Source organism: Apis florea, unplaced genomic scaffold (assembly GCF_048593485.1).
Source record: "Apis florea isolate Af1SG1 unplaced genomic scaffold, ASM4859348v1 contig_2897_pilon, whole genome shotgun sequence".
NCBI lineage: Eukaryota > Metazoa > Arthropoda > Insecta > Hymenoptera > Apidae > Apis > Apis florea.
In genome coordinates, this window is record NW_028256665.1 from 2,967,972 (window position 1) to 2,988,666 (window position 20,695).

At 36.6% G+C, this 20,695-nt stretch overlaps 1 protein-coding gene across 4 annotated transcripts in view; it reads right to left on the reverse strand.

Moving 5' to 3' along the window:
* Positions 1–20,695, reverse strand: part of LOC100867777 (uncharacterized) — a 116,015-nt gene that overhangs the window by 7,668 nt on the left and 87,652 nt on the right. The window contains exon 1 of one of the 4 annotated variants that reach the window (XM_086907652.1): positions 2,452–3,427. The exons of 2 other annotated variants lie outside the window; for them this stretch is intronic. The gene's annotated coding sequence lies outside the window, so the exon portion shown is untranslated. Of the gene's footprint in view, positions 1–296; positions 344–2,451; positions 3,428–20,695 lie in introns of those variants that run through there. One more of the 4 variants, XM_086907654.1, reaches the window with a different exon arrangement.

Sequence of the window (20,695 nt, forward strand, 5' to 3'; positions counted from 1 at the left end):
GAATCGAATCCTCGATGGAATTGACTTTGATCTTCCTCGAAAACATTTCATGGATTGAATTTGAGAGAAGATAGAGAGAGAAAGAGAGAGATTCACAATCAGTCTATACTTTAAATATTACTATTATTGTATTCGAATTCGAATTATCATTTTTGTCGAGTGATTATTCGAGTAGATTTTATATAGTACGATACGATGGATCGATCGTTTACTTTAGATAGCAAATACCGGGTGAAATATCATTCTCGGTTTTCCAATTAAACACGATCGTGAAACGCGGTACTCTTTACAATTACCGAGTGGCCGTAATTAACTCAGCAGGAAATTTCATAATTAGCTATGATCTCTCTGTTCAGAGGTATCACAAGCATCTGTAGAAAACAAGTTGATTTACGAATCACGAAAGCAACAACATTATTTCACGCTTTGATTATCTCACTTCACCACTGCAAAAATATTTATATTTTTATCAACCTTGTAAATTTGTTATTCATGTATTCGAAGAAAAATTGAGAAATATTTGTAATGTAGATCTTTGAAAACAAATTAATGCAGACATTGCAAATATTGCTTCGTGCTTTGCATAAAAAAAACGAAAAAAAAAAAAAAATTACAATAACTTTTTAATAAGTAATTTTAATTATCACAACTTTATCATATTCGAAAAGAATTTATTCCACTTGCAAAGAGTTATTTTTTTCTCAAAGATAAAACTCGGCCAGTTTTGTCGAGTATGGATTAACACCGAGTCGTTAAGATGGCGAGAATAGGCTGAAATTGTTGATTCACGTTTCACGTATAGTTCCGTGTGAAATTTACTTTACACGGTGTCACGCTCGTTCTCATCTTGAATAATAATAATTTATCTTCGTCGAGACGACGTTTCGATAAACAAGCATTGTTCCAATTGATCAGTGAACGGTGTGTGAATTGCGTGCAATCGCGGAAAAATGTGCATCGACTGTGAAAACGACTGATATTGATCGAAACGATTGATATTGATGTCGATGTAATGTTTCAAACGAACGATGAACAAGTTTCGATGAACAATAAATTGACACGAAAGAAATTTCAAACGTGTCTTTCGTTATTTATTAAACGTAATTTCTTTCGTTATCATTTTACTTCTATTTCATTCGTACAATACATTTTTTTTTTCCTTTTTTCCCTTTTTTTAAATATCATTTTTTTTTTTTTTTTATAACAACGATTATCGTTGCCGTAAAATATTAATTCCAATTTTTCATTTTCATTCCTAGAATTATCTTCACCTCGACATTTATACGACGTTTCGCGCCACGTTTTTTCAATACAAATTTCTACCAACTTTCGGTCCAACAGCTTTGGAGTTTTTTTTACACGCGCTGAAGTACGCTCGAGAGAAGTTTCTATAAGCCGCGCGTAAAACGATATTTTTTATAAAAAAAAAAGAAAAAAAAAAAGAAAAAAAAAAGGAAAATATCATCGAATGTGTGTTTTTTTTTTTATCTTTACACGAAAATGTGTATTTACTTTTTATAATTTGATTCGTGCGTTCGCTCGGGGAGCTCGAAGGAAAAGTTTCCAAAAATATATGTCCCTGGACGTGTGCTCTCGACACCCAAGTGTGCTATCGTTTTCATCCCCTCCTGTTTTTACTGCCACCTTGTATTTTTTTTTTTTTTTTTTTTCCCTCCCCTCTTTCCACGTATAACTTCGACAGTGCTTAGGGCGACGTTACAGTAAATCGAAGGAAAGTTTCTTCGTCGAGGTATAAAAAGCACGAAAGTACGAGCGAAAAGAATTAATAGTACGAGAAAAATATTCTCCACAAGTGACAAAGTTTTCCATCGTAACGTTCATCATTCATTCTTTTGAGATTCTTTCGTTTTACGGATATTACAGATTTTTTTAACGCCGATTCATTTTTACGCACCCTATGCAACTATGCATCGAATTAAGAATTCGTTTGCGGGAAAAGAAAATTTTTTTTTTTTTTTTTTTTTAATAGAATAGATTCTTTTAATTTTCTGCGGTGTAAAGAGTGTTGTTTGTTAGCGTAACGTTTAGCGTAAACGCAACAAGGTTTCTCGATGGAATAGAGAATTCGCTAAAAATGAAAACTTTTTTTTTCTAGCAAAAAGTTGTTGCTAATTGTTTAATAAATGAGGAATATTTTTAACAAACGGAAATTCCTTTGTGAAAACAGAGAGAATTTGTTTAACAAAGAAGCCGTTGCTTCGAAACGAGATATATTTTCTTTTTTTTTTTTTTAAAAACAAAACAAGAAACTTTCCCCGCGGAAAACACAAAACTCTATAATTATAATAAAGAGAATCTATCCAACGAATAAATTTTTAATAAGATAAAATAAAAAAATATCATTTCTTAGTTTTTCGTAAAATTATTCGTGGAACGAGATAAAATAAAGTAAAATAATTTTTTGTTAAAAAAATAAAAAGAAGCACGTACCGATCCATGTAGATCACCTGGCGGTTTCCTCTGTCACTCGCGAGATACTCGTTACGAAACTGCGAGGCGGAACAACGACGGGGACTCGCGTGATCACTGGTCATCGCTTATTGATGTCACTGCGTATCAAGAAACTTAGCCGTTCGCTCGATTAATCAACGACACTGAGATTATCAGTGGGGTACACAGGAGGGAGCATAACGACACACTTTTCTTGCATCCACCGTGCGACTTACGTGTCAACGATACGCGATCACTCTCCGAAATACACCTTTTTTCTTTTCACTCGGATATTCTCGACCAGACGCATATCGCTTTTCCCTCTTTAATTCTAGCCGCACGAATTTTCACAGGAAGCGAGCGAATTATTTTATTACAATTATCTCTCTTTTTTCTCGACGACTGTAATGATAATTGCTATTCGATTCGAGTTAAACCAGAAGTCGCCAATTAGTTATAGAACCGTACAGTTTCTCCATCCGATATATTCCACTCACGTACACCTTAATCGAGCGGTGCACCGATCGCATCGCCAATTTGCGATAGAAGAGCCAGCACCCAGGTCAAAGCAGTTCGAACGTGGAAAGAAGATCCGATCGATTAAATCCTTCGATCCTTCGATCCAATTATCCCCTCAAAGGGAAAATTCGCAAGCGTGTAGACACCTTGAAGGGACATCCTTCGATGTATAACACCTCGATTTCTCCAATTATTTCTCCTTCACGTCCATCATCTCCTTTTCTTCGACGTCCAATATTTTCTTTTTTTTTTTTTTTCCCCCAAGTTTTATCCAAGTTTTTCTAATCCCTTCGATTTATTCTCTGCGAACTCGGTTTGATACCCGATTTTTCGACGAAACGAAACGAGGCGTCACGCGTTGGCGAACGCGAGGCGAGGCACGAAAACGAGTGGACGTGCTCGGCACCAGGAGAGCTGACCTGGGTGTCCGTTGGCATCATCATTGGCCGGTTAATGGGCAGCTTCCGTCCAGGGGATCATGGGATACGTGTGTCATAACACCGCGCGTCATAACAGCGATACACTTGGGCGTGGATGGCCAGTCACGCGGTTTATTCGTGGACTTGCATCGATTTGCACCGATAAAGGAACGCGTTTCTCTCCCGTTTCGTCTCCCATTTGCTTCGCCAATTGCTTCCTTCCATCCGCCCGTTCCGTTAGGATTCGTGCGTTCAAGTTAAAGCGTGCACGTGGTGTCGAGTGGATCCGAATAGGAAATCTCCTATTTTTAGAAACCGTGTTTCTGCTTCTTTTTTTCCCCCTCCCCTCAATTTTCTTTCGTTCCACGAAGTTGGCATACGAGTTGGTATTTAAAAGTTTAATCAATTCGTAAGCGAGGAGAATTAAACAATTGGATTCAGTCGAGAAATTCCTTCTTCTTCCATCGCGAATTATCAAGATTATTTAATATTTCCTATTCCAAGTTTGTGAAATTAGAAGTTTTTTTTTTTTTTTCGTAGGATGTACGGTTAATTAAAAGTTGAAAATGGCTTCTATGTTCGTAGGTTGATTTATACAACTCTCGATTCGAACGAATATGCGCGAGTTTCGAAAGTAAGATTGTTTCGTTGTTTCTCATTATTTTCCTTCTTGGAATTGAAATCTTTCCCTCGATCTGTAGCAATTAAAAGTTGTAGACGATACGTGATTTCATCAGAGACAAGAAAAGAGAGAATTTTCCGAAGCGATTCGGATTTACAGAGATTATTATTAAATTCCATCCATCCGTGGAAAGGCGATCGATCGTCCTGTTATTACGTTATTACGCTTTTAAATCAACTTGTGCGACTGTGAAAAGTTTCAACATTCCATCGCTTGAATTTTTGTTAAAAAAATCGATTAAAAAAAAAAAAAAAAGAAACATATCTCACGGTTATTAAATATTATTTAGGATCATTTTTCCGTTCGTCACACAGCCGGGATTCGATTTGAACGAGATTGTTATCTCTCCGCGCTATAAATTCGTATTAAACAAATTCGTACGGGAATAATTTAAATCGGACGCGAGATTTAAAATTTGCTGCGAGTGATAATCCGATGTTTTTACAACGTGTGCGTCGGGGGCGCGATATCTGCTTATGTTCTTAAACAAATCTCCATGATCGAGTTTTCGTTACCTCTTTTCGAATACTGTTCCCATTGCTCTTCTATTTTTTTTCCATTATAAAATGGACGGATGAAAAAAAAGAAGGAAAAAAAAAAAAAAAAAAAGAAAGAGAGGGTAAAAAGGCGAGGAATAAAACGCGGGATAATAAAGAATTTGAACGTCGAAAGTTTTTCATTCCGTTGCGATGTCAAGATACGACACAACGTTCGTTGTAATATTTACACAGGTGGGACAGGATTTTTAACGAACGCGATTTATCATTGAATCGAATACTATTGTCTCCTCGGTTACGACACAAAATTTTCATAAATTACATTTCATTAATAAATTACGATTAATTATATTCGAGCCGTAATCCGCGATACAAAATATCGAATCGTGTAATATTGAATTGTACTATTAAGTTGGAATGTCGAGGTTTAATAACGAATTGGCAATATTAATTAACGATAACGTATCGATACGAATTTCAAACGTTTCTAAAAATCGAGATGCATTTATCATCTCATAAAATTTAAATTTCCACTCGTTAACAATTTTCCAATTTTTCTTTCTTTCTTTCTTTCTTTTTTTTCTCCTTTTTTTTTTTTTTTTTACGAATTCAATGCCTTTGTCACGACCGCAAAAATAAAATATACATTTCCACGTAAATTACTTGCTTTCTCCGTGGGAAAGGCTTGATTTTTTAATTAATTTAAAAAATTCAATGCATTCGTTATAAATTAGAAAAGAAAGGGGATAAAATTGCAAACACCTTTTAATTATTCCTAGAAATCCATCGCATTCCTTCTAAACCAATTATTCATTTCAAAGTCATTAGCTAAATTACTTTTTAATTCTTTCCAAGAATCTATACAATTTCTTTTATCCCGAAAATTAAAATTTCTCATATCGTCGATGCGATTGATAATAATTAAGGAGGGGACACAGAGAGAGAGAGAGAGAGAGAGAGAGAGAGAGAGAGAGAGAGAGAGAGAGAGAGAGAGAGAGAGAGAGAGAGAGAGAGAGAGAGAGAAGATTCGGTCGGCCAAGAAAATTCGTTCGTTTTTTTATTTCTCGGTTTTATCGGCGGCCGCCAATTTTTCAACCCCCTCCCTCCCCCTCTATCTAATTTCTCGTCACACGTATAGAATACGTATCCGGTCGCGCAACAATTTTTTTTCTCCCCACAAAATGACCGCTTTGTGAAACAAGTGCGCGGTGGTAACGAAGGCGGGGGAAGGGGGAGGGAGAGAAAGAAAGGGGAAACGAAGGCTGGTAACGACACAAAGCTGCTTGCAGCAGCAGTTTCCACCAAGAGCGTAGAAGGGAAAAACCCCCTGCTGTTCCGTTCCAACCCCTCCCCGTAATTGCGATTCGCGAAAGGATCGATCCTTCGTTCCTTCCCATTATTATTATTATTATGCCTCCCGTGGAAAAAAAAAAATTTTTTTTCCACGGCAGAGATTTCGAGGATAATCGAATTTACAGACAGCGGAGTGGAAAATTCGATTTTAAAGGTGCTTTCATCCCTCCTCCGCTTTGGCTCGAACGTACTTAAGCGATTAGGTTGCTCGATCCATTGAGGGTCCATTTTGGATCGGTGTCGCGGATTCTTAAGGGTTAGGAGAGAGATTAATGGAGAGGAGATAAAGAAGGGAATGATTTCGCCTCGAATCGTAATTGCGATGGATCAGGGATTGGATACGTTTTTAACGGGGGCGTAGTAGATGTGACTTGTTGGAAAATTTGAACATGGTTCAATTTTGGGGAAACATTTAAATCAAGGGAGGATCACGCAAATGTTGCGACTCTTTTACGTACGTACATACGTACATACGTTTGTCCCTCGAGAAATTTAAAATTGACGATTTTTCATTTTTTAAAATGAACGATAATATTTCAAAAGATATATATATATATATATATTATTGAAAATAATTCGTGAAATTAATTGAAAAAATGATGTGGGCGATTGCATTAAAATTACAGAATTCACTCTCCCGTGAATTTGCATAAAAATCAATGTCACGTTCAACGATGTTGCAATGTTGTAACCACGTTGAAACAAAGTGTTGATAATTTTCCAGTTAAATAACACGCGATCCCAAATTTTATATATATTTGCATAAAAATCAATGTTACGTTATAAAATGATAATAAAATATCGCAAGGTAACGTGACAAATAAGCGTTAAAAAGAGAAGAGAAATTTTTCATAAAGGATAATTTCGATCTCAAAAATAATGCGGATAACTCTTTTGGACAACCGATAGGAAAATTACCGAATAACATCGAATGTTCCATATCGATCAAATTTATATTATTAATACCCGTTAATATTTTATATTATCTCGAATATATCGTGAATATAATATGTTTGAAACGACGTTCGACGGGAAAAAAATGAAAATCGTTGCATTCCATTCGATGCGGAACACGGTCGAATTTAAATCTTCTTGGAAATTTTAATCAGACATTCTCGCAAAAGCTGCCCGTCTTCCATGAAACTATAATAATCTCCGTGCCGCATAAACTTCTCGGCAAGTTCCTTTGCGGGAAATATGCGTTTGTTAGAGACTCACCGACCCAATTCTAAACTATCTCCGCCGAGGTAACAACGCACCGATTCTGCACCAACCTTATGCCAAATTATGATAATACGGCTTTACTGCCTCCGCTCTGTCACCCGTTAAAACGTTTAACGATACATCCTGTGCCAACGATTAAATACCGAATAATACTCTTTGAACAAGCACGGTACAACTCTAGAATTAATCGCCAAGATTAACTCGTTCCAACGAAATTTCTCAAGTTTTCCACTTTTCTTTCTTCTTCTTCTTCTTCTTCTTTTTCTTCTTAATAATATTCGCCGCAACAAACAAATCTGAGAATCCTCTATCGATGATGCACGTCGAGTGCATCAATCGTTTCAATTATCGTTTTACACAAGATGATACAATCTCGTCCCAATTCAATCTCACCTTCGCGCGAATCCCGAGTATTTAGCAAATGCTTAATGCAATAGTAAATTGAGATAGGTCTCAGGATACCGTAGCGGGAGAACAATTTCGTTCTTCGAGGATAGTCAATTAACACAAGTATTTACCCGAAACGGACGAGAAGTACTTGGTGTTAATTGCACGCTATCAAAACCGATCGATTCGGTTCTCGTTGCTCGACCTATGCGACGCGAGACAAATTGAACAATCTGCTAGAAGCAGTGATTTCCGTTCAATTCAGTAACCTTTCCATCAAAAGGTTCTCGCCTCGTTTTCAGTTTCTAGAGTAACTAAAACAAAAAAAAAAAAAAAAAAATGAAGATTATCGCGTGAAAAAAATAAATTTTTCATCGAAAAAGAAACTTACCCGGTGAATGGAGGAAATCTTGAAATCACTTGCAGAAACATAAATACTCGAAGTGTCTATCTTGTAAATCTACATTGTTTTCTCGAAATACGTTCTTCCTGGAATCGTGCACCATGTTTTTCCAAGAATCTGGAGGGAATGGGATAGGTCAGCGAGACGAGGTGCGAACGAGAGATGATCGACAAGGATGGATGGTGAACGATCGAAAAAGTTACCCTTTTTTTTTCTTCGCACGACGACATCTCGGGAAGTTTATCTCGAGATAAATCAAAATGCATTTTAAAGAGGGAGATTTCGCGCTTCTAATTCATCGTTCATTCGTTGACCGGAAGTTATTACTACCGTTCGAAGTTATAGAAAAGTTTTCCTAATTTATTAGGGTATAAGATAACCGATTAAAAAATTACCTTTCACTTACACGATGATATTTCGGGAAAGTTCTATCGAAATAAATGAATAAGTGCGTTTTAAAGGGAGAGATGCTTCTTCTAATTATCGTTCGTTCATCGAAACGAAAATTGTTATCATCAGAGTTATAACGGTTCAAATTTTTCGTAATTTTATCAAGATTAATCGAGTTTAAATCGAGTTTCGTGTTTGATAACGGGAAATCGCAAATCGATCGGAAATTTTCAAGAGGAAGTTTGCGTATTCAAAGGTATAATATAAATACGAATTAACTGGTCACATATCGTGTAAACTAGGAAAGTTGGACGACTGTTTGATCCTCGAAACTATTCGTGTTCACGAGTATTCAACGATATCCGTTTATTTTGTAATTACATAGTCGATACAATTACTTTGATAATACTACTTGTTAACGTCCATATTAACGTGCGGTTCAATTCGGAAACAAACGTTCTCGCGAGTTAATTTCACAGAGTGTTATCGTTCCGATTATACGATGAGCGATATATCTAAATAAATTCCTCTTAAATACGATTACGGTCACAACAATGAATACACCATAATACTTTTTGCGATAAATAAAATGAGAAAATACTTTGAAAAAAAAAAAAATGAATTGCATAAAAAAATTTTTCGCCCTCCATTATTCGAAACTTTTTATATATATGTGTACGTATATAAAAAAGTTTTTACAAATATCGATATATATTTCGATACAAATTGGAAATTCTCGTTTCGAATTTTTCTTTTTTTTTTTTTATACCGTAGTATTTCATTTATCCGAATCCATCAGGGGACAAACAATTTGTATAATTGGAGTGCGTGTAATAGAAGTTTGCCAATTTTTTTTTTCCTACTATGCTTTTTCGTTCAAACACAAAATACATTTAGAAAAATTATATAATTATATAACTACAACTCGATAATTCTTTTCGCGATATTTAAAGTTTACAATTAAGAGATTCAACGAAACGAGATTAGAACGAAAGGAGAGATCTGGAAAAATCAACTGTTGTTTATAACGATGGTGGCCATCGGACACGTATAAAGTAACCAAGTTACCGCATCGTTACCTTCTTTATTATTTAAAGAAACGGGCAAGTGGCATCAACATAGAAAATCTTTTCACGAAAACCCATGAATACTTCAGGCTATATCGATCCTCCGTCTCGAAGATTCCACCAACTTTCACGTTTCGTCGAGGCACGAGCACGACGTGCAAAACGAAGCGGAACAGTGGAAAATGGAGCCAAGCGAAGAAACGAGGATCGTCGCTTTTCAAATTTGCGCATTTTCATTTAGCAAAATAATCTTTTCTCCCTCTTTCGTTCCTACAATCGATCGAAATACCCTATTTTTTTTCGATCTCCTTTCTATATCTCGTTCCAAAAGAAATTTAACCCGTGTTCGAATCGACTTTCTAAACTGTTGTTAAAAATGAGAAAATTATCAATCATCGCTCAAACCTTGGCCAGGTTTCTACGTCAACTTTTCGAATCGCTCGCTCCGTATCTTCATTCCGGTTTGACACAGCCCATTAATAAACACACACGCGCGCGCGTTAATGCGCGTTTTACGTAGCCCCTGGCCCATGTCGGCTTATTACACCTGCTCATTATCTCCTTGTAGCCCGCCACCTGTTTATTATCTCATTAACAATCGGTTGCTTCCGTGTTGTAAACCGTGATAAAGTTTGGATAGTTTCGAGGCTGCTTAATCGGGAATAATCACAGCCGCAGCCATTTCCAAGGCGATCGTCGATTAAGCCATCTTTATTCGGGAACATTTTTGAAACGCGGATCGAGATATTTTTAGTCATTGTTGTTATCTCTGAAATATCTTGTATTGTACAATTTCATCACGATCTTATTCTTGCTCTTACGATATTGTTCATATCTATTCATTGTATCTCGCGCGCAGCTCGCAATGCAACATGTATTTCAATTTACTAACTTAAATCCCGGTTATTAAGCGTAAGAGATGTTACGGTGTTTAAATAACACGATCCAGCTTGTTAACGATCGATCTGTTCGAATTACTTTTCTGGGTATAGTCGTCGCCTATTTTTCTCGCATTCCAAGAAGAGGAGGAAGGAGATAAGTAAAAGAAAGTGGAAAAAAAAAAAAGAAGAAAGTTTTCATCGTAAATTATGGTATTTTCATAGCGGAAACTGGTTCATAAATACAGGGTACAGCGTGATCGATACTTTTTCAACGTGGGAAATAAAACTTGCCCCGAGCGTTATACTTATCGTTTCACATCGACTTATATTCCCTTTGAAGTTGCAAACAAAGCAACAACTTCCGAGGAATGGAATCGATACTTGGCCGGGTGAAAAGTGAATTAAAAGCTGTTTGTTCGAACAAGTAACTTTCTCCATTTAAATATAAAAATACCGAGATGTTTCAACGGTCAATGGAAATAAAATAAAATAGTAAAAGTATATTTTTAAAAGGGTAAAAATGGAATTGAAATCATTTTCGTTTGAAGCTTCTTTTTCGATGCATACACTTTTAAACTTTTTTTTAAAGAAGAGTGTGTTAAGAGTATCGTTGATAGAATTCAATCACCTTTAATATCCAATAATAATAATATTGCAAATAAATTAATAACATCGTTACACAAAATTCACAGATCTAGTTAGTATCAATCGCTGTATCGTACATATATATATCTCTTTTTATTTTTCCAAATATTTATTTTCTAATGAGAAGATTGGTTTACTTTTTTATGAAATCATTCTAACAAACGTAGTAAAGTGTAAGCACGAAATTGCGATATCGTTTCACCGTTGAAATTATTTCGTTTACCCTGAAATTAATAAAAGTAGCTTTAGAATAATGCTCTTGTTCGAAACATTCGGTGCAAAGATCCGGCAGAAATTGCACGTTTATAAACAATGCAAGTATTAATTTACAAGCGAGCCAGCCAGCCTAATTAGTAGGAGGAAGCCTTTAGGAAAATGCACGAGTAAAACACAGGCACACGTATTTCCCATGTGTATTTTCCATAGCCTGCCGTTATCTTCCGGCTCCCGCTTCATTTTCCAACGCAGTTTCTCCTTTTGAAACCTGTTCTACCCTCGCTCTGTTCGCTAAATTTCCGCTTAACGGAAAGATAACCGATTACCTCTCCGCACACTCACGTTAAATGCCTCTCTTTCCTCTTCATTCGATAATTCCATTTATTTTTTTCACTTGAAAATCCTCGAGTTTCGAATTTTTCAAACAAATTAATCATTCAATCTTTCACGAAACTTGAAGGAGAATTAAGGAGAATTCCGAATATTTCTCCAATCTCAAAATTATCGAATTGATAAAGTTTCGAATTTTCTAATTTTTCAATTTTCAACTTTTTTCTCAAATTGTAAAATTTTCTCTCAATAAAATCCTCTATTGGTTGATCCATTATATCGTTTCATACTATCGTGAATATTATCTCGTAAATCAAATAAAATCAAATAAAATCTATATTATTATCATGGAAATAGGAAAGAAAATTTCCGTTTAAAGTTTCTTAACTGTATTTTCGCAATGGATAAAAAAATAAAAATATCGGGGTGGAATTGTTTCGCTTTGGGACTCGAAATAGGAGTCGCGGGGACGTTTCCGCTTCCTCTTCCATTTTTATAACCATTTATCGTACACGAATTTACGATTTTCGCTTCGCGTAAGGATATTTCTCGATCCAGAGGAGAGGAAAAGTTGGAGCCAAGGGATTCGTTTGTTTCTCGATCGCATTATTCATCCCAAGATTCTCGAGGAAAAATTGTACCACTTCGTCACTTTCTATCTTTAATCGCATCGCCCGATTTTTAACCTTCCATCACATGTCCCGCCACTTAATATTCTGACGAGTTCTGACGAATAGAAACATCGTTTCGAGTAGACACATCGTTTCTGTTTTGAATTTTAAATTTCTGGACGTTCGTTCGAACGAGCATGGTGAAATTAAGTCGAGTCATCGTTTCACTAATTTCTATCTAATCAATTAATCATTGATCGTAAAAAGCTCCGTTTGATTCTACTGTATTTTTTCACTGCTCGTTGCACGAAAAATAATATCGTTCAAGCAAGGTGACGGGTTGCAGGAGAGTAATGAATATATATATATATATATATACATATATATTCCAATTCGTGTCGTTTGTCTGTGGATTTTACGGTTTTTTTTTATTAGCCTGTCATAAATTTGAAAATTCTTCTCGATACGAGTCGATTCATTCGGGGGTTGGATGTCGCCGTAAATTCTCCAAACAGTTTTCTCGTACGACCCTCTCCCCCGACGCGTGGTTGCGTGGAATATCATTTTATCAGCTTCCCAAAATTCACGTTTATGCATCGCGTGAAATAATTCTGACACGATATTTTGTTTTTTTTTCGAAACAACGAGTTCCTTTTTTTCGCGAATTTGATTCGCGAATAATTGTCACTTGTCGCGACAAAGAAGACGAAAAGGAAGAGAAGGGAATAATTAAATTACACGTTCATGCGTTTCTCGAGCAAAATCTGGATAAAGGAAACTTTTCCCAGCGCGATGCATTTTGATAGGAGAGAGGATTAGCCGGCGAGCGAGAGAGAAGTGATCGATCGAACAAAACAACGATAAAGTGGTGGCAATTTGATATATTTCGATCCGAGAAGTGTAATTCGATTATAAAAAAGTTTCCACTTTATCTTTCACCGTGGAAAAATGATCGGCGGGGAAAAGTTGTGAAAAATATCGGAGGGTATCAATTATATAGGGGGGGAGGGGGGGGGAGAGGTCCGTGACACATTAGTCGGTTAAACTTTGGCCTCTCCTGGAGATTGTTAAAAAATTCATCCGATCCAAGAACCGGATGGCGATCATTAATAATTGAAACGGGGTCCCTAACTTTTCTTCTCCCTTCAAACCTGATTTATTTCGACGATCAGTTATATAATTGCGACGCGATCCAGGGAATCGGACGATTCTCTTTCGTTTCTGTCGGATTACAATGAACAAATGAATTCGCGATCGGGATCGAAAAGGATCGTCACCAGTTCAATTATCAGGTGATAATAAAAATTTGTTTATCCCCAAGTAATCGAATTTTAAACTATCGAGACAAAAATATTATATATTTTATTCTTCTATCGAAATCTCGAAACTTGAAAAATTCCAAAAAAGCTGGTGGAAATTTTTTTTTTTAATTTAAAACTTTATCAAACACGGAAATATTTTAACACGCAGATATCATATTTCATCGCAGATGCAACAAATCATCTGTTTCGTGCAACAATTTGCGCGAAAATTTCGAAAATACCAAAAATTCCAAATTTTTCCCAACTTCACCTTATCCAACCTTATCCTGCAATCTAGCCTGATTTATTCTCCCCCAACCGTTTCTCACAAAAGCTCACGTATATTTCGCGTATAACACCGCCTGTGTTATCCTTTGTTTTTTTTCTTTTTTCTTTCTTTTTTTTTTACATCCAAATCTACGACAGCTATTCTCACCAACGAGATTTATGATTAGTGTGCACATCTGTCCCGACATATTTTGTTGGGACACAAACGCATACGTGATACGCGTACGTGCGATTTTCGAGAATTAATTGACAATATATATGCAAATTCTTTCGTAACAAAGATCCTTCTTTACAATAAGAGCGTAACAAAAGAGCCTCCGTTTAAATTTTAACCGGAGTTCGAATACCATTGCTTCGAATCATTGACAAGTTGTTTCATCTATCGAGTTGTTTGCTCCAAGGAAAATTAACGTATCAAATCGGATAATTTATTGATCTTAACGACGATCGATCCGTGGTATTTTATATTTTGTCAAATATTCGTTCGCAACGAAAGATGAAATATCGGAAGGTGAGCGATGGACGTTTGACGTTAGAAGCGCGAAAAGTTAAGAATATATTCTACTGTTTGACAGCAGAGAAATTAGGAAGCGATAATATCGGCAAACTAATGGAGCGATTGATTCGATGTAACAAGATTCAAATTGATTTGTATCGAATTAAATTGACTACGGGATCCGTTCAATCGGAAGGAATATTCTATTTAAATTTCAATCGTTGGACCGATTCGGTAGTTTCGATATTAATCATCGATAATTCTCATATTTCGAACGTGTCCTCGAGTAATGAATCGATGGGGAATAAAATTTATACAAACATACAAACATACGCGGTGAACGAGTATTAATTTTATTTAATTTCACGTTGTTGTTGTTGTCGCTGTTTCGAGGCATCGTATCCGAGTTCGCGCATCGTTGAATTCCGCAATTGTTTTTTCTACGATCCCGCGCACCTATGTATTTTTTAGTTACGTTCCATATATTGGTTTTTGTTTCGGCCCTGTAAGTATGTTTTTTTAGGTTTTCGCGCAAGCTTTATATCATATAATTAATAATATCCCGTGATACGCATATTTTTTCTACGCAGAAACAATCGTTATATTATTTTTTTCCCCCACGTGAAATCGTTCCTTATTACTTATTTTTCCCTTTATTCGCGTCGAATCGAAAAGAAAAAAAGGAGGAAAAATTTTTTTCGATGAAAACAATCAAGAGTTTAAAAGTTGGTCGATCATCTACCGATAATTCCACGCATCCATCGCTCTCTCGTTCGATAATTTTTCCAATTCTAAAAATCTAAAAATGAAAGAAAAAAAAGAAAAGAGAATGAAAGAGAAAGAAAAAGGTAATCAGGAGAGGGGCGAAATTCCATTTCTCTCGTTCTTCCACCACTTCCACACCTACTGCTACATCGTGTATTTCGTTTCCATTTACCGGTTGCACACGGTAATTCCCTTCACGGATCCTCTTTGCGGCTCATTCCCTTCACGTAACATCGGTTTCATATTTCCGATCAAAATCCATCACAGAACACGCATCGTATCTCTTTTCCTTTTTTCCCGTGCATGGTTTCGAGAGAGAGGCAATCCAGTTGGAATAGGCGTGGAAAAAAATTCCAACTCCCTCCGCGAACCTCGAATCACGTTGATCAAGACACGTCGTGGAGTGTTGCATTCCCCTGATTACACAAACCGTTTTTTCCCGCGCGATGCTTAAACACGCTCGCAATCGTGGAACGCGAATCCCAAGGTTTTTTCCCCCATTTCGAACTTGGGATACGAAAATTGGAAAGAGAAAGGCGGAATCGAGAGAGATTCGAGCGGAGAATGGCGATGGTTCCATTTTGATGCGTGATTAGTAATTAAAATTCCGATAAGTTTTTTTCTTTTTTTGCACAAACGAAACTGCGTGTGATCGGATTGGAAGCCAGGGAGGAAGAGAAAGAGAGAGAGAGAGAAAAAAAACATTGATAGATTTCGTTCAAATCGATGCTATCTCGATAGCAATTTTAATAGGATTAAATTCTATTGTTAAAAATTAAAAGAAACGTAAGAAACGACGAAATAATTTAAAATCTCAGATGGAAAATCTTCAAACGTATCTTGAAACGTTAAATATTAAAGTCGGACCGATGTAACTAAATCCGTTATATCTCTCGTAACACCGTCTAATAATACCCTCTAATTATCGTCTAATGATAACTATGCGAATATTCTCTAATCTCCTTTTCCGTGAAATATGAACGCGGGATCGCGTAAAACCCGGGTTACAAAGTTGAATAATCGGACTAATAGCCGTGTTACGGTGTAGTCGAGTTATATATACCATTGATGTTCATTTTCAATTCACGGGGACTATTCCATTCCGTATCGTATCTGATCAACTATTATACGCGTGATCTGTGATTACATATGCAACGTGAAATAATTGGAAACGATCCGTGTGTCATAGGGAAAGCGCAGGGGGAGGGAGGGAGGGAGGGAGGAGAGAGAGAGAGAGAGAGAGAGAGATTGGGTTCCATGACCCGAGATACTCGTTATCGAGCACCGTGACCTCGGGGTCACCGATATTGACTCGGGCTATCTCGAGGTCCTTAGTATCAGCACGCATGATCCGATACTTGTTATTCACTTCGTGGCACACTTGTTATCAGTTAGTTTGCTTCCACAACGCAGCAGAATGCCTTCCCCCTCCCGATCTCTCCCGTTCATGCGTTTTAATTTTATTTCGAATGTTATAGATTCATAAAATACAGGTTCGATCGTAATTTCTCGATTAAAATTCATCGAATTCCTTTTCCAACGATCATTTACAATGACGAAATTCCAACGGTAGGATTCCACTACATCATAGATTCAATGATACGAATCGATAATAATTCTTTTCCTATCCTTTCTCGCTAATATCTCGACGTCGATCGAAATTTGCCAAAACTGTTGCCAGTTCCAGCTCACATTTCCAGAATCGTAGAACACGGAGGATTCCATAGGAAGGCGACCACGCGGCCCAGAATCATTTTATTATCGTCTCGCAATACGAGGTTTCATCGTATTCTCGAGAAGGGTCGAGAGATCCTATCGACCGTTTCCACGAGTTCGGGATCCGAATTATTCTCCTTGCCTTGGTCACCGAATCCCTCGACCAGCGCGATATAGCCCAACAGAAGCCAAAAACGATCGTTATCCGGTTGAATTGCCCGGGGAGGTGAGGGCTGGTGTCGGATTCTATACGCCACTTTCGTTCCATCCCTTGTTCTACACCCACACACACACACACACACATGTGGAGAAATATTTCAGTAACGTAACCGCGACCTCTTCGTTTCGTTTGCAGGAATGAATAAGTATGATCATTTATTAAGGACGACTTATGCGGAGAGGATACTCGTACGCTCTCGTGAAAATTGCGTTCGCTTTCTTATTTCCATAAAGTATCATCAGGCTCTGTTGGAGATGTTGTTGTTGGCCAACTTTGAACAAAATTCTTCGTGATTTTTCTCCCTTCCCTCCCCCCCCCCTCTCTCTTGTTTTTTTGATCGTACCAGGAGAATTTTGCATTTTGACGAGTATACGTACAACCTTAAAAGTTGCTTTATATTTTTCGGTATATCGGGAAAATTGTTTTCAAATATATCGTGTGGGTTAACTAGTTGAGATGCATATTCATTGTTTTTCAATATTTTGAAATTTTGCATTTGATATGTTGGAGCGAGTATAAAATACGAGTATATGTACGTATATTATATATTTTTTATATTTAATTTGGATTATATTTTTATAATAGGAAAATCGAATGCAAATTGAGAGAGGCTGAAAATTAATAAAATTCGGACATAAAGTAATTAAAAAAAAAAAAAAGGAAAGAATTTTATTTATCGAATATAAAGCCACGATGCGATAAAATATCGCGCGTATTTAAAATTAAACAAAATATTTGATTTCGAAATAATACGCGATATTAGCAAAATTCCAGGGAAAAATGTATCCGAAACAAAAATCGTGGAGGAACGCAACGATACCGATCGATTTAACAAGGAACGGGAACACGTTTCACGACCGATTTCCTCCACCGTTCCCCACCCAATCATGCGCCCATCTCCCCTCATTTGCATTCTCGATTTTTGTATCGTATTACCGCCATCATTTGTAAATGAGCCGTAAACGGCGCGCATACAGAACGAATCCGAAATAATTTTCATCGAGTCGAAACACAAATGGATCGATCGAAAAGCTCGACTCATATTCAACCCCGTGTTTTCCCGATAATTAAATAAATTTCGATGAAAAATTGGATTTTTATTAATTTCTATTCCGTGTATTTTTTTCCCTCTCCCCCAATTTTTTCCCTTTTTTTCATCGTCGCGTCGATGACCGCGCACGCAGGCCAGAAATTTCGAATATTTTTCCTCCCCTCGAGTTCTCCATCGCTCGTTTTCACCAACCCATGGCGACACGGGTTCCCCCTTTTGCTAGGCTGGGTTTGGTAAATATTCCCTGTTTGTCTATGAACGTATCGAATGGCGGAATATCGATCTATCGCGCGGCAAGCTGGCAACACGGATTTAGCAATTAGGTCGACTGGAATTAGGTGTCTTCCACGTCCGTGTGTTTTCTCCTCGATGATAAAAAGCGGAAAGAATGAGAAAACCCCCCTAAATTTTTCACACTTCAAGATAAGAAGAAATTATATATCGTCGAATAACGAATATATATCGAAATATTTTTCAATAACTCGATCGCGAGGAATCTAAATTGCTCTGCTTGGTATTTCAAAGGTATTTCTACGACATTTTTCTATCGCAGTTTAAATTTATTTCGATTAAAAGAATCATCGATCGATGGTTGTCGATCCAGTTCCTTCGTTTTTGGAACAATTTTCGAAACGGTTTATTTATTTTTAAAAATACATACTCAATCATTATTCTCATCTGTTATTCACTCGTTAATCGTTAATCAATCGTGCACCGATCGATGTACGGATCGGTAGAAAACAAGGGGAAATTTATCGATCAATCTTTTTTCTAGGATGGATACGGTCGTTACGAAAATTGTTAATATCGTTGATATATATAATTGTGAAATAATCAGTTCCGTTCAAACTTTTTTTTACAATTCTATCTTCGTTTCGAAACTGTCGATACCGTGTCACCTATCACTGTCAAATTTCCCTTCGAAACAATGTTCCAATGTTCGATGCGAGACGTAATATAAATAAAACATATCGTTCGATCGCGCACAATATCCTAACAGATTCGATTAATGTAACTTTTTATTCTAATATACGAATTGAAAGATTTGAGAAGGAGGAGAGGAGAGGTAATTCTTCTTTTTCTTTTTTTCTTTTTTTCCATATTTGGAAATCGTAGATAAAAAATAAAAATCTATCTGTTTAGAATTCTACGACACGTGTCTCGATACGTCTTCCTACAACGTAGAAATATTCAAGCATCGAATATTTATAATAATTCGATAGAATATTTATCATTACGTGTTTTCGTACGTTATATTTTTATATTTCGTTTCCTTGATTCAAATAAAAAAAAAAAAAAAAAAAAGAAATAACGAAAAATTCATATTTCCTGGTTTAAATTTATACTCGAATTTGAAATTTATCGAATAAATGTGGGACTATCAATTCCAAGGGAACGAAATATAAAATGTAACGATAGTTCCATTCTCTACCTCCCTCCATCCCCACAGATCTCTGTTTTCCTCTCCCTCGGCTTAAATCTCGAATACATTTTTCACGGGTGGCGGGATTGCAGCGAGATTCTTAAAAGAGAAAATCCAGCCGGGGGTGGAACTCCTTCAATTTCGTCTTAAATCGTATTTCGTTTCCCGGTTGAAGGTTTCCAGGAACGATTCGCGACAAAATGAAAAAGGGGACACGTTCGAAAAGCTTTATCGGATTTTTCTCCCCCGCCACCGGTCGGCTGGCTGGTGAAAATTGCGCGACAAAAGCGCCGCGACGCCTTTGCTCTCCTTTCTACCCTTCTGTTTTCCTCCAAAGTCGAATTGCATATACGCGGGGAAAAAAAGAAGAAGAAGAAGAAGAAGAGGAAAAGAAAAGAAAAAAAATTCTTTAAACGTTCTCCTTATGGAAGAATGCATCGAACCACGTTCAACACGTGGCTGTTCTACCTCGTTAATCCTCGGCATCCCTCTTACAGCCGTTGTTAGTCGTGGAAATCGTTTCGTGACGAAGAAATAATGAGTTTGGTCGAGATACAATATATATATATATATATCAAGGAATTTTTTTTATTTTATTTTATTGCAATTTATTCTCTGCAAATGATTTCCTCTTTTTTTGCCAAGTTTCCAAGCCGAGTCGAGGATATTATTTCCCGTTGGAACGAGAAATTTAAATTCTTTAATGATTTTTACATCGAATATCCGATGTGGCGGGAATGGAGAAATTATAAAACGTTTGAAATACGATGAAAATGGTGGATTTTTCTTTTTTCTTTTTTTATCCACGTAATATATCATATCCTTTATGCACAAGAAACACGCGAAATAGTAGTTTCTCGTCCTTGTTTCATTTTTCTCTCTTATATGCCGAGTTTTGTAGAAATTTAACTTGAAATATTTTCCGAATCGATGATTTTCATCATCAAATGCTCGCACACTCTCTCTCCACTCTCTCTCTCGAAATTAAAATTAAACGGTATGACTGTTGATTAAAATTACTAGCTTTCCCCGTAAAATCGATAAATATAATTATAAATGCGATCATATCTTCGTCATATCGTCTCTGACGAATAGGATCATTGTAGATTATATATTCGTCATTCGAATGGAAAGTTTAACTCTTGAGACACTTAAAGATCGCTCGTTCTTCCGAATTTATTTCCACACTTCTTTCCCCGCATCGATAATTAATCATTTCATCGAATTTCGCCTCCACGATGAGAAGAGAAGAAGAAGAAGAAATAGAAAAAAAATTCTTTCCTTCCGGAGTTAATCCGTTGTAACATCAACCATCGTGAAAAATAAATCGTCGAGCAGAAAGAATATCGACCATCCCTCC